Source organism: Megalopta genalis, unplaced genomic scaffold (assembly GCF_051020955.1).
Source record: "Megalopta genalis isolate 19385.01 unplaced genomic scaffold, iyMegGena1_principal scaffold0033, whole genome shotgun sequence".
Classification (NCBI taxonomy): Eukaryota; Metazoa; Arthropoda; class Insecta; order Hymenoptera; family Halictidae; genus Megalopta; species Megalopta genalis.
Window position 1 is genome coordinate 2,085,001 of NW_027476102.1, and position 10,258 is coordinate 2,095,258.

Consider the following 10,258-nt stretch of genomic DNA (forward strand, 5'->3'; position numbering starts at 1 on the left):
GTTAAGCAAGAATATCGTATTTTTAAAAAAATCTAATGATAGGATTTTTCAGAAAATTGAAAAAACCGTAAAATGTCAAGAGTAAAGTGCCCTTATTTTAAACAATGTATCGTTCTAAATGCTTAATCCCTATGTAAAAAAGTTATTTTAGCAGGAATATGTTATTGAAAAAAATTAGAAAAATTTATTTTAGCCGTAAATCGAAAATAATGGGGACACCGGAGCTGTTCGAAGCGCCGAGCGCGCCGCGTACGCCCGAATATTTTCAAAGTCCCAACGTACCGATCAAGAGTAAAGTACCATTTTCCTACATTAGATTTCGTTCTAAATGCTTAATCCCTATGTAAAAACGTTAGTTAAGCAAGAATATCGTATTTTTAAAAAAATCTAATGATAGGATTTTCCAGAAAATTGAAAAAACCGAAAAATGTCAAGAGTAAAGTGCCATTTTCTGACATTAGATTTCGTTCTAAATGCTTAATCCCTATGTAGAAACGTTAGTTAAGCAAGAATATCGTATTCTTAAAAAAATCTAATGATAGGATTTTTCAGAAAATTGAAAAAACCGTAAAATGTCAAGAGTAAAGTGCCCTTATTTTAAACAATGTATCGTTCTAAATGCTTAATCCCTATGTAAAAAAGTTATTTAAGCAAGAATATGTTATTGAATAAAATGAGAAAAATTTATTTTAGCCGTAAATCGAAAATAATGGATCGAGCGAATCGGTCGATTGCGCCGAGACGCGCTATGATGCAACAGACGAGCGATTGGAACGCCCGAATATTTTCAAAGTCCCAACGTACCGATCAAGAGTAAAGTACCATTTTCCTACATTAGATTTCGTTCTAAATGCTTAATCCCTATGTAAAAACGTTAGTTAAGCAAGAATATCGTATTTTTAAAAAAATCTAATGATAGGATTTTCCAGAAAATTGAAAAAACCGAAAAATGTCAAGAGTAAAGTGCCATTTTCTGACATTAGATTTCGTTCTAAATGCTTAATCCCTATGTAGAAACGTTAGTTAAGCAAGAATATCGTATTTTTAAAAAAATCTAATGATAGGATTTTTCAGAAAATTGAAAAAACCGTAAAATGTCAAGAGTAAAGTGCCCTTATTTTAAACAATGTATCGTTCTAAATGCTTAATCCCTATGTAAAAAAGTTATTTAAGCAGGAATATGTTATTGAATAAAATGAGAAAAATTTATTTTAGCCGTAAATCGAAAATAATGGATCGAGCGAATCGGTCGATTGCGCCGAGACGCGCTATGATGCAACAGACGAGCGATTGGAACGCCCGAATATTTTCAAAGTCCCAACGTACCGATCAAGAGTAAAGTACCATTTTCCTACATTAGATTTCGTTCTAAATGCTTAATCCCTATGTAAAAACGTTAGTTAAGCAAGAATATCGTATTTTTAAAAAAATCTAATGATAGGATTTCCCAGAAAATTGAAAAAACCGAAAAATGTCAAGAGTAAAGTGCCATTTTCTGACATTAGATTTCGTTCTAAATGCTTAATCCCTATGTAGAAACGTTAGTTAAGCAAGAATATCGTATTTTTAAAAAAATCTAATGATAGGATTTTTCAGAAAATTGAAAAAACCGTAAAATGTCAAGAGTAAAGTGCCCTTATTTTAAACAATGTATCGTTCTAAATGCTTAATCCATATGTAAAAAAGTTATTTAAGCAGGAATATGTTATTGAATAAAATGAGAAAAATTTATTTTAGCCGTAAATCGAAAATAATTGATCGAGCGAATCGGTCGATTGCGCCGAGACGCGCTATGATGCAACAGACGAGCGATTGGAACGCCCGAATATTTTCAAAGTCCCAACGTACCGATCAAGAGTAAAGTACCATTTTCCTACATTAGATTTCGTTCTAAATGCTTAATCCCTATGTAAAAACGTTAGTTAAGCAAGAATATCGTATTTTTAAAAAAATCTAATGATAGGATTTCCCAGAAAATTGAAAAAACCGAAAAATGTCAAGAGTAAAGTGCCATTTTCTGACATTAGATTTCGTTCTAAATGCTTAATCCCTATGTAGAAACGTTAGTTAAGCAAGAATATCGTATTTTTAAAAAAATCTAATGATAGGATTTTTCAGAAAATTGAAAAAACCGTAAAATGTCAAGAGTAAAGTGCCCTTATTTTAAACAATGTATCGTTCTAAATGCTTAATCCATATGTAAAAAAGTTATTTAAGCAGGAATATGTTATTGAATAAAATGAGAAAAATTTATTTTAGCCGTAAATCGAAAATAATTGATCGAGCGAATCGGTCGATTGCGCCGAGACGCGCTATGATGCAACAGACGAGCGATTGGAACGCCCGAATATTTTCAAAGTCCCAACGTACCGATCAAGAGTAAAGTACCATTTTCCTACATTAGATTTCGTTCTAAATGCTTAATCCCTATGTAAAAACGTTAGTTAAGCAAGAATATCGTATTTTTAAAAAAATCTAATGATAGGATTTTCCAGAAAATTGAAAAAACCGAAAAATGTCAAGAGTAAAGTGCCATTTTCTGACATTAGATTTCGTTCTAAATGCTTAATCCCTATGTAGAAACGTTAGTTAAGCAAGAATATCGTATTTTTAAAAAAATCTAATGATAGGATTTTTCAGAAAATTGAAAAAACCGTAAAATGTCAAGAGTAAAGTGCCCTTATTTTAAACAATGTATCGTTCTAAATGCTTAATCCCTATGTAAAAAAGTTATTTAAGCAGGAATATGTTATTGAATAAAATGAGAAAAATTTATTTTAGCCGTAAATCGAAAATAATGGATCGAGCGAATCGGTCGATTGCGCCGAGACGCGCTATGATGCAACAGACGAGCGATTGGAACGCCCGAATATTTTCAAAGTCCCAACGTACCGATCAAGAGTAAAGTACCATTTTCCTACATTAGATTTCGTTCTAAATGCTTAATCCCTATGTAAAAACGTTAGTTAAGCAAGAATATCGTATTTTTAAAAAAATCTAATGATAGGATTTCCCAGAAAATTGAAATAACCGTAAAATGTCAAGAGTAAAGTGCCATTTTCTGACATTAGATTTCGTTCTAAATGCTTAATCCCTATGTAGAAACGTTAGTTAAGCAAGAATATCGTATTTTTAAAAAAATCTAATGATAGGATTTTTCAGAAAATTGAAAAAACCGTAAAATGTCAAGAGTAAAGTGCCCTTATTTTAAACAATGTATCGTTCTAAATGCTTAATCCCTATGTAAAAAAGTTATTTTAGCAGGAATATGTTATTGAAAAAAATTAGAAAAATTTATTTTAGCCGTAAATCGAAAATAATGGGGACACCGGAGCTGTTCGAAGCGCCGAGCGCGCCGCGTACGCCCGAATATTTTCAAAGTCCCAACGTACCGATCAAGAGTAAAGTACCATTTTCCTACATTAGATTTCGTTCTAAATGCTTAATCCCTATGTAAAAACGTTAGTTAAGCAAGAATATCGTATTTTTAAAAAAATCTAATGATAGGATTTTCCAGAAAATTGAAAAAAACCGAAAAATGTCAAGAGTAAAGTGCCATTTTCTGACATTAGATTTCGTTCTAAATGCTTAATCCCTATGTAGAAACGTTAGTTAAGCAAGAATATCGTATTCTTAAAAAAATCTAATGATAGGATTTTTCAGAAAATTGAAAAAACCGTAAAATGTCAAGAGTAAAGTGCCCTTATTTTAAACAATGTATCGTTCTAAATGCTTAATCCCTATGTAAAAAAGTTATTTAAGCAAGAATATGTTATTGAATAAAATGAGAAAATTTTATTTTAGCCGTAAATCGAAAATAATGGATCGAGCGAATCGGTCGATTGCGCCGAGACGCGCTATGATGCAACAGACGAGCGATTGGAACGCCCGAATATTTTCAAAGTCCCAACGTACCGATCAAGAGTAAAGTACCATTTTCCTACATTAGATTTCGTTCTAAATGCTTAATCCCTATGTAAAAACGTTAGTTAAGCAAGAATATCGTATTTTTAAAAAAATCTAATGATAGGATTTCCCAGAAAATTGAAAAAACCGAAAAATGTCAAGAGTAAAGTGCCATTTTCTGACATTAGATTTCGTTCTAAATGCTTAATCCCTTTGTAGAAACGTTAGTTAAGCAAGAATATCGTATTTTTAAAAAAAATCTAATGATAGGATTTTTCAGAAAATTGAAAAAACCGTAAAATATCAAGAGTAAAGTGCCCTTATTTTAAACAATGTATCGTTCTAAATGCTTAATCCCTATGTAAAAAAGTTATTTAAGCAGGAATATGTTATTGAATAAAATGAGAAAAATTTATTTTAGCCGTAAATCGAAAATAATGGATCGAGCGAATCGGTCGATTGCGCCGAGACGCGCTATGATGCAACAGACGAGCGATTGGAACGCCCGAATATTTTCAAAGTCCCAACGTACCGATCAAGAGTAAAGTACCATTTTCCTACATTAGATTTCGTTCTAAATGCTTAATCCCTATGTAAAAACGTTAGTTAAGCAAGAATATCGTATTTTTAAAAAAATCTAATGATAGGATTTCCCAGAAAATTGAAAAAACCGAAAAATGTCAAGAGTAAAGTGCCATTTTCTGACATTAGATTTCGTTCTAAATGCTTAATCCCTATGTAGAAACGTTAGTTAAGCAAGAATATCGTATTTTTAAAAAAATCTAATGATAGGATTTTTCAGAAAATTGAAAAAACCGTAAAATATCAAGAGTAAAGTGCCCTTATTTTAAACAATGTATCGTTCTAAATGCTTAATCCCTATGTAAAAAAGTTATTTTAGCAGGAATATGTTATTGAAAAAAATTAGAAAAATTTATTTTAGCCGTAAATCGAAAATAATGGGGACACCGGAGCTGTTCGAAGCGCCGAGCGCGCCGCGTACGCCCGAATATTTTCAAAGTCCCAACGTACCGATCAAGAGTAAAGTACCATTTTCCTACATTAGATTTCGTTCTAAATACTTAATCCCTATGTAAAAACGTTAGTTAAGCAAGAATATCGTATTTTTAAAAAAATCTAATGATAGGATTTTCCAGAAAATTGAAAAAACCGAAAAATGTCAAGAGTAAAGTGCCATTTTCTGACATTAGATTTCGTTCTAAATGCTTAATCCCTATGTAGAAACGTTAGTTAAGCAAGAATATCGTATTCTTAAAAAAATCTAATGATAGGATTTTTCAGAAAATTGAAAAAACCGTAAAATGTCAAGAGTAAAGTGCCCTTATTTTAAACAATGTATCGTTCTAAATGCTTAATCCCTATGTAAAAAAGTTATTTAAGCAGGAATATGTTATTGAATAAAATGAGAAAAATTTATTTTAGCCGTAAATCGAAAATAATGGATCGAGCGAATCGGTCGATTGCGCCGAGACGCGCTATGATGCAACAGACGAGCGATTGGAACGCCCGAATATTTTCAAAGTCCCAACGTACCGATCAAGAGTAAAGTACCATTTTCCTACATTAGATTTCGTTCTAAATGCTTAATCCCTATGTAAAAACGTTAGTTAAGCAAGAATATCGTATTTTTAAAAAAATCTAATGATAGGATTTCCCAGAAAATTGAAAAAACCGTAAAATGTCAAGAGTAAAGTGCCATTTTCTGACATTAGATTTCGTTCTAAATGCTTAATCCCTATGTAGAAACGTTAGTTAAGCAAGAATATCGTATTTTTAAAAAAATCTAATGATAGGATTTTTCAGAAAATTGAAAAAACCGTAAAATGTCAAGAGTAAAGTGCCCTTATTTTAAACAATGTATCGTTCTAAATGCTTAATCCCTATGTAAAAAAGTTATTTTAGCAGGAATATGTTATTGAAAAAAATTAGAAAAATTTATTTTAGCCGTAAATCGAAAATAATGGGGACACCGGAGCTGTTCGAAGCGCCGAGCGCGCCGCGTACGCCCGAATATTTTCAAAGTCCCAACGTACCGATCAAGAGTAAAGTACCATTTTCCTACATTAGATTTCGTTCTAAATGCTTAATCCCTATGTAAAAACGTTAGTTAAGCAAGAATATCGTATTTTTAAAAAAATCTAATGATAGGATTTTCCAGAAAATTGAAAAAACCGAAAAATGTCAAGAGTAAAGTGCCATTTTCTGACATTAGATTTCGTTCTAAATGCTTAATCCCTATGTAGAAACGTTAGTTAAGCAAGAATATCGTATTCTTAAAAAAATCTAATGATAGGATTTTTCAGAAAATTGAAAAAACCGTAAAATGTCAAGAGTAAAGTGCTCTTATTTTAAACAATGTATCGTTCTAAATGCTTAATCCCTATGTAAAAAAGTTATTTAAGCAAGAATATGTTATTGAATAAAATGAGAAAAATTTATTTTAGCCGTAAATCGAAAATAATGGATCGAGCGAATCGGTCGATTGCGCCGAGACGCGCTATGATGCAACAGACGAGCGATTGGAACGCCCGAATATTTTCAAAGTCCCAACGTACCGATCAAGAGTAAAGTACCATTTTCCTACATTAGATTTCGTTCTAAATGCTTAATCCCTATGTAAAAACGTTAGTTAAGCAAGAATATCGTATTTTTAAAAAAATCTAATGATAGGATTTCCCAGAAAATTGAAAAAACCGTAAAATGTCAAGAGTAAAGTGCCATTTTCTGACATTAGATTTCGTTCTAAATGCTTAATCCCTATGTAGAAACGTTAGTTAAGCAAGAATATCGTATTTTTAAAAAAATCTAATGATAGGATTTTTCAGAAAATTGAAAAAACCGTAAAATGTCAAGAGTAAAGTGCCCTTATTTTAAACAATGTATCGTTCTAAATGCTTAATCCCTATGTAAAAAAGTTATTTTAGCAGGAATATGTTATTGAAAAAAATTAGAAAAATTTATTTTAGCCGTAAATCGAAAATAATGGGTCGAGCGAATCGCTCGATTGCGCCGAGACGCGCTATGATGCAACAGACGAGCGATTGGAACGCCCGAATATTTTCAAAGTCCCAACGTACCGATCAAGAGTAAAGTACCATTTTCCTACATTAGATTTCGTTCTAAATGCTTAATCCCTATGTAGAAACGTTAGTTAAGCAAGAATATCGTATTTTTAAAAAAATCTAATGATAGGATTTTCCAGAAAATTGAAAAAACCGAAAAATGTCAAGAGTAAAGTGCCATTTTCTGACATTAGATTTCGTTCTAAATGCTTAATCCCTATGTAGAAACGTTAGTTAAGCAAGAATATCGTATTTTTAAAAAAATCTAATGATAGGATTTTTCAGAAAATTGAAAAAACCGTAAAATGTCAAGAGTAAAGTGCCCTTATTTTAAACATTATATCGTTCTAAATGCTTAATCCCTATGTAAAAAAGTTATCTAAGCAAGAATATGTTATTGAATAAAATGAGAAAAATTTATTTTAGCCGTAAATCGAAAATAATTGATCGAGCGAATCGGTCGATTGCGCCGAGACGCGCTATGATGCAACAGACGAGCGATTGGAACGCCCGAATATTTTCAAAGTCCCAACGTACCGATCAAGAGTAAAGTACCATTTTCCTACATTAGATTTCGTTCTAAATGCTTAATCCCTATGTAAAAACGTTAGTTAAGCAAGAATATCGTATTTTTAAAAAAATCTAATGATAGGATTTTCCAGAAAATTGAAAAAACCGAAAAATGTCAAGAGTAAAGTGCCATTTTCTGACATTAGATTTCGTTCTAAATGCTTAATCCCTATGTAGAAACGTTAGTTAAGCAAGAATATCGTATTTTTAAAAAAATCTAATGATAGGATTTTTCAGAAAATTGAAAAAACCGTAAAATGTCAAGAGTAAAGTGCCCTTATTTTAAACAATGTATCGTTCTAAATGCTTAATCCCTATGTAAAAAAGTTATTTAAGCAGGAATATGTTATTGAATAAAATGAGAAAAATTTATTTTAGCCGTAAATCGAAAATAATGGATCGAGCGAATCGGTCGATTGCGCCGAGACGCGCTATGATGCAACAGACGAGCGATTGGAACGCCCGAATATTTTCAAAGTCCCAACGTACCGATCAAGAGTAAAGTACCATTTTCCTACATTAGATTTCGTTCTAAATGCTTAATCCCTATGTAAAAACGTTAGTTAAGCAAGAATATCGTATTTTTAAAAAAATCTAATGATAGGATTTCCCAGAAAATTGAAAAAACCGAAAAATGTCAAGAGTAAAGTGCCATTTTCTGACATTAGATTTCGTTCTAAATGCTTAATCCCTATGTAGAAACGTTAGTTAAGCAAGAATATCGTATTTTTAAAAAAATCTAATGATAGGATTTTTCAGAAAATTGAAAAAACCGTAAAATGTCAAGAGTAAAGTGCCCTTATTTTAAACATTATATCGTTCTAAATGCTTAATCCCTATGTAAAAAAGTTATCTAAGCAAGAATATGTTATTGAATAAAATGAGAAAAATTTATTTTAGCCGTAAATCGAAAATAATGGGTCGAGCGAATCGCTCGATTGCGCCGAGACGCGCTATGATGCAACAGACGAGCGATTGGAACGCCCGAATATTTTCAAAGTCCCAACGTACCGATCAAGAGTAAAGTACCATTTTCCTACATTAGATTTCGTTCTAAATGCTTAATCCCTATGTAAAAACGTTAGTTAAGCAAGAATATCGTATTTTTAAAAAAATCTAATGATAGGATTTCCCAGAAAATTGAAAAAACCGTAAAATGTCAAGAGTAAAGTGCCATTTTCTGACATTAGATTTCGTTCTAAATGCTTAATCCCTATGTAGAAACGTTAGTTAAGCAAGAATATCGTATTTTTAAAAAAATCTAATGATAGGATTTTTCAGAAAATTGAAAAAACCGTAAAATGTCAAGAGTAAAGTGCCCTTATTTTAAACAATGTATCGTTCTAAATGCTTAATCCCTATGTAAAAAAGTTATTTTAGCAGGAATATGTTATTGAAAAAAATTAGAAAAATTTATTTTAGCCGTAAATCGAAAATAATGGGGACACCGGAGCTGTTCGAAGCGCCGAGCGCGCCGCGTACGCCCGAATATTTTCAAAGTCCCAACGTACCGATCAAGAGTAAAGTACCATTTTCCTACATTAGATTTCGTTCTAAATGCTTAATCCCTATGTAAAAACGTTAGTTAAGCAAGAATATCGTATTTTTAAAAAAATCTAATGATAGGATTTTCCAGAAAATTGAAAAAACCGAAAAATGTCAAGAGTAAAGTGCCATTTTCTGACATTAGATTTCGTTCTAAATGCTTAATCCCTATGTAGAAACGTTAGTTAAGCAAGAATATCGTATTCTTAAAAAAATCTAATGATAGGATTTTTCAGAAAATTGAAAAAACCGTAAAATGTCAAGAGTAAAGTGCCCTTATTTTAAACAATGTATCGTTCTAAATGCTTAATCCCTATGTAAAAAAGTTATTTAAGCAAGAATATGTTATTGAATAAAATGAGAAAAATTTATTTTAGCCGTAAATCGAAAATAATGGATCGAGCGAATCGGTCGATTGCGCCGAGACGCGCTATGATGCAACAGACGAGCGATTGGAACGCCCGAATATTTTCAAAGTCCCAACGTACCGATCAAGAGTAAAGTACCATTTTCCTACATTAGATTTCGTTCTAAATGCTTAATCCCTATGTAAAAACGTTAGTTAAGCAAGAATATCGTATTTTTAAAAAAATCTAATGATAGGATTTCCCAGAAAATTGAAAAAACCGAAAAATGTCAAGAGTAAAGTGCCATTTTCTGACATTAGATTTCGTTCTAAATGCTTAATCCCTATGTAGAAACGTTAGTTAAGCAAGAATATCGTATTCTTAAAAAAATCTAATGATAGGATTTTTCAGAAAATTGAAAAAACCGTAAAATGTCAAGAGTAAAGTGCCCTTATTTTAAACAATGTATCGTTCTAAATGCTTAATCCCTATGTAAAAAAGTTATTTAAGCAGGAATATGTTACTGAATAAAATGAGAAAAATTTATTTTAGCCGTAAATCGAAAATAATGGATCGAGCGAATCGGTCGATTGCGCCGAGACGCGCTATGATGCAACAGACGAGCGATTGGAACGCCCGAATATTTTCAAAGTCCCAACGTACCGATCAAGAGTAAAGTACCATTTTCCTACATTAGATTTCGTTCTAAATGCTTAATCCCTATGTAAAAACGTTAGTTAAGCAAGAATATCGTATTTTTAAAAAAATCTAATGATAGGATTTCCCAGAAAATTGAAAAAACCGTAA